Below are 5,427 nucleotides of genomic sequence, written 5' to 3'. Positions count from 1 at the left end.
TATCTAGCATGGACCTTGACTTCCAGCAGGCCCCGTGGACCCACAATACCCCCCCCCCCCCCCTGCAGTTACCCTGTGCCACATATCTAGCATGGACCTGGACCTCCAGCAGGCCCCGTGGACCCACATTGCCCCCCCCTGCAGTTACCCTGTGCCACATATCTAGCATGGACCTGGACCTCCAGCAGGCCCTGGGGACCCACATACTCCCCTGCTCTACTCCCCCACTAGCTTTCCTTTCTTGCAGTTACGCTCCAGCGCATATCCAGCATGGACCTTGACCTCCAGCAGGCCCCGTGAACCCACATTACCCCCCCCCCTCCTGCAGTTACCCTGTACCACGTATCTAGCATGGACCTGGACCTCCAGCAGGCCCCGGGGACCCACACTTAAGCCCCCTCCCACTAACAAAGCAGAACACCACTGGCAAAATCCTCGTGCCCCTGGTACTCCAGAAAGCACATTGAAATGTGCCCCTGGTACACTGCGCAGAAGAACTGCCACACACACACACACACACACACGCACGCACGCACGCACGCACGCACGCACGCACGCACGCACGCACGCACGCACGCACTGCTTGTACCTATGGTACGACAACTTTCCTCCGTGCCCCTGGTACGACAGCTTTTCTCGTGCCTATGGTACAACAACTTTTCTCGTGCCTATGGTACAACAACTTTTCGCCGTGCCCCTGGTACACCGCTCAGTAGCACTTTGCCACACAAACTCTCCTCGTGCCTATGGTACGACAACTTTTCTCGTGCCTATGGTACAACAACTTTCCTCCGTGCCCCTGGTACGACAGCTTTTCTCGTGCCTATGGTACAACAACTTTTCTCGTGCCTATGGTACAACAACTTTTCGCCGTGCCCCTGGTACACCGCTCAGTAGCACTTTGCCACACAAACTCTCCTCGTGCCTATGGTACGACAACTTTTCTCATGCCTATGGTACAACAACTTTCCTCCGTGCCCCTGGTACGACAGCTTTTCTCGTGCCTATGGTACAACAACTTTTCTCGTGCCTATGGTACAACAACTTTTCGCCGTGCCCCTGGTACACCGCTCAGTAGCACTTTGCCACACAAACTCTCCTCGTGCCTATGGTACGACAACTTTTCTCGTGCCTATGGTACAACAACTTTCCTCCGTGCCCCTGGTACGACAGCTTTTCTCGTGCCTATGGTACAACAACTTTTCTCGTGCCTATGGTACAACAACTTTTCGCCGTGCCCCTGGTACACCGCTCAGTAGCACTTTGCCACACACACACTCCTCGTACCTATGGTATGACAACTTTTCTCGTGCCTATGGTACGACAACTTTTCTCGTGCCTATGGTACAACAACTTTTCGCCGTGCCCCTGGTACACCGCTCAGTAGCACTTTGCCACACAAACTCTCCTCGTGCCTATGGTACGACAACTTTCCTCCGTGCCCCTGGTACGACAGCTTTTCTCGTGCCTATGGTACAACAACTTTTCTCGTGCCTATGGTACAACAACTTTTCGCCGTGCCCCTGGTACACCGCTCAGTAGCACTTTGCCACACACACACACAACACTCGTGCCTATGGTACGACAACTTTTCTCGTGCCTATGGTACGACAACTTTTCTCGTGCCTATGGTACAACAACCTTTCCCCGTGCCCCTGGTACACTGCGCAGAAACTCTTTGCCACACACACACACCACTCGTGCCTATGGTACGACAACAGGCCCCGGGGACCTACATCGCACCTTGCTCTTGCCTCCCTTACAGCTGAAAAAGGTCCATGCCTGTGCCCTGGCCCTGCTGAAATTCCCTCTCCATTTAGCCGAGGCAGTGAGTCGGCCTCCTGTCTCCCTTTACGGTCGAAAAAGATGTGCTCCTGGGCGCACTGGCCCTGCTGCTACTCACATCGGGCATGGACCTGGACCTCCAGCAGGCCCCGGGGACCTACATCACACCTTGCTCTTGCCTCCCTTACAGCTGAAAAGGTCCATGCTTTTGCCCTGGCCCTGCTGAAATTCCCTCTCCATTTAGCCGAGGCAGTGAGTCGGCCTCCTGTCTCCCTTTACGGTCGAAAAAGATGTGCTCCTGGGCGCACTGGCCCTGCTGCTACTCACATCGGGCATGGACCTGGACCTCCAGCAGGCCCCGGGGACCTACATCACACCTTGCTCTTGCCTCCCTTACAGCTGAAAAGGTCCATGCTTGTGCCCTGGCCCTTCTGAAATTCCCTCTCCATTTAGCCGAGGCAGTGAGTCGGCCTCCTGTCTCCCTTTACGGTCGAAAAAGATGTGCTCCTGGGCGCGCTGGCCCTGCTGCTACTCACATCGGGCATGGACCTGGACCTCCAGCAGGCCCCGGGGACCTACATCACACCTTGCTCTTGCCTCCCTTACAGCTGAAAAGGTCCATGCTTTTGCCCTGGCCCTGCTGAAATTCCCTCTCCATTTAGCCGAGGCAGTGAGTCGGCCTCCTGTCTCCCTTTACGGTCGAAAAAGATGTGCTCCTTGGCGCGCTGGCCCTGCTGCTACTCACATCGGGCATGGACCTGGACCTCCAGCAGGCCCCGGGGACCAACATACTCCTCTGCTCTACTCCCCCACTAGCTTTCCTTCTCCCGCAGTTACCCTCCACCACAAATCCAGCATGGCCCTTGCCCTCCAGCAGGCCCCGAGGACCCACATACTCCTCCGCTCTAATCCCCCATGAGCTTTCCTTCTCCTGCAGTTACCCTCCACCGCATATCCAGCATGGCCCTTGACCTCCAGCATGCCCCGGGGACGCACATCCTCCCCTGCTCTAGTCCCCCACTAGCTTACCTTTCTTGTAGTTACGCTCCAGCGCATATCCAGCATGGACCTTGACCTCCAGCAGGCCCCGGGGACGCACATCCTCCCCTGCTCTAATCCCCCACTAGCTTTCCTTCTCCTGCAGTTACCCTCCACCGCATATCCAGCATGGACCTTGACCTCCAGCATGCCCCGTGGACCCACATTACCCCCCCCCCCTCCTGCAGTTACCCTGTACCACGTATCTAGCATGGACCTGGACCTCCAGCAGGCCCCGGGGACCCACATTACCCCCCCCCCCCTTCCCCCTGCAGTTACCCTGTACCACATGTCTAGCATGGACCTTGACTTCCAGCAGGCCCCGTGGACCCACAATACCCCCCCCCCCCCCTGCAGTTACCCTGTGCCACATATCTAGCATGGACCTGGACCTCCAGCAGGCCCCGTGGACCCACATTACCCCCCCCTGCAGTTACCCTGTGCCACATATCTAGCATGGACCTGGACCTCCAGCAGGCCCTGGGGACCCACATACTCCCCTGCTCTACTCCCCCACTAGCTTTCCTTTCTTGCAGTTACGCTCCAACGCATATCCAGCATGGACCTTGACCTCCAGCAGGCCCCGTGAACCCACATTACCCCCCCCCCCCTCCTCCTGCAGTTACCCTGTACCACGTATCTAGCATGGACCTGGACCTCCAGCAGGCCCCGGGGACCCACATTACCCCCCCCCCCCTTCCCCCTGCAGTTACCCTGTACCACATGTCTAGCATGGACCTTGACTTCCAGCAGGCCCCGTGGACCCACAATACCCCCCCCCCCCCCCCCCCCGCAGTTACCCTGTGCCACATATCTAGCATGGACCTGGACCTCCAGCAGGCCCCGTGGACCCACATTACCCCCCCCCCTGCAGTTACCCTGTGCCACATATCTAGCATGGACCTGGACCTCCAGCAGGCCCTGGGGACCCACATACTCCCCTGCTCTACTCCCCCACTAGCTTTCCTTTCTTGCAGTTACGCTCCAACGCATATCCAGCATGGACCTTGACCTCCAGCAGGCCCCGTGAACCCACATTACCCCCCCCCTCCTCCTGCAGTTACCCTGTACCACGTATCTAGCATGGACCTGGACCTCCAGCAGGCCCCGGGGACCCACACTTAAGCCCCCTCCCACTAACAAAGCAGAACACCACTGGCAAAATCCTCGTGCCCCTGGTACTCCAGAAAGCACATTGAAATGTGCCCCTGGTACACTGCGCAGAAGAACTGCCACACACGCACGCACGCACGCACGCACGCACTGCTTGTGCCTATGGTACGACAACTTTTCCCGTGCCTATGGTACGACAACTTTTCTCGTGCCTATGGTACAACAACTTTCCTCCGTGCCCCTGGTACGACAACTTTTCTCGTGCCTATGGTACAACAACTTTTCTCGTGCCTATGGTACAACAACTTTTCGCCGTGCCCCTGGTACACCGCTCAGTAGCACTTTGCCACACAAACTCTCCTCGTGCCTATGGTACGACAACTTTTCTCGTGCCTATGGTACAACAACTTTCCTCCGTGCCCCTGGTACGACAGCTTTTCTCGTGCCTATGGTACAACAACTTTTCTCGTGCCTATGGTACAACAACTTTTCGCCGTGCCCCTGGTACACCGCTCAGTAGCACTTTGCCACACAAACTCTCCTCGTGCCTATGGTACGACAACTTTTCTCGTGCCTATGGTACAACAACTTTCCTCCGTGCCCCTGGTACGACAGCTTTTCTCGTGCCTATGGTACAACAACTTTTCTCGTGCCTATGGTACAACAACTTTTCGCCGTGCCCCTGGTACACCGCTCAGTAGCACTTTGCCACACAAACTCTCCTCGTGCCTATGGTACAACAACATTTCGCCGTGCCCCTGGTACACCGCTCAGTAGCACTTTGCCACACAAACTCTCCTCGTGCCTATGGTACAACAACTTTTCGCCGTGCCCCTGGTACACCGCTCAGTAGCACTTTGCCACACAAACTCTCCTCGTGCCTATGGTACGACAACTTTTCTCGTGCCTATGGTACGACAACTTTTCTCGTGCCTATGGTACAACAACCTTTCCCCGTGCCCCTGGTACACTGCGCAGAAACTCTTTGCCACACACACACACCACTCGTGCCTATGGTACGACAACAGGCCCCGGGGACCTACATCGCACCTTGCTCTTGCCTCCCTTACAGCTGAAAAAGGTCCATGCCTGTGCCCTGGCCCTGCTGAAATTCCCTCTCCATTTAGCCGAGGCAGTGAGTCGGCCTCCTGTCTCCCTTTACGGCCGAAAAAGATGTGCTCCTGGGCGCGCTGGCCCTGCTGCTACTCACATCGGGCATGGACCTGGACCTCCAGCAGGCCCCGGGGACCTACATCACACCTTGCTCTTGCCTCCCTTACAGCTGAAAAAGGTCCATGCTTGTGCCCTGGCCCTTCTGAAATTCCCTCTCCATTTAGCCGAGGCAGTGAGTCGGCCTCCTGTCTCCTTCACGGTCGAAAAAGATGTGCTCCTGGGCGCGCTGGCCCTGCTGCTACTCACATCGGGCATGGACCTGGACCTCCAGCAGGCCCCGGGGACCTACATCACACCTTGCTCTTGCCTCCCTTACAG

This window comes from Copadichromis virginalis, unplaced genomic scaffold, assembly GCF_057382275.1.
Source record: "Copadichromis virginalis isolate Kocher_CV1m ecotype Utaka unplaced genomic scaffold, C_Virginalis_male_GT1.1 unmapped_scaffold_5, whole genome shotgun sequence".
NCBI classification, from domain to species: domain Eukaryota; kingdom Metazoa; phylum Chordata; class Actinopteri; order Cichliformes; family Cichlidae; genus Copadichromis; species Copadichromis virginalis.
This window is presented reverse-complemented; position numbering follows the sequence as displayed.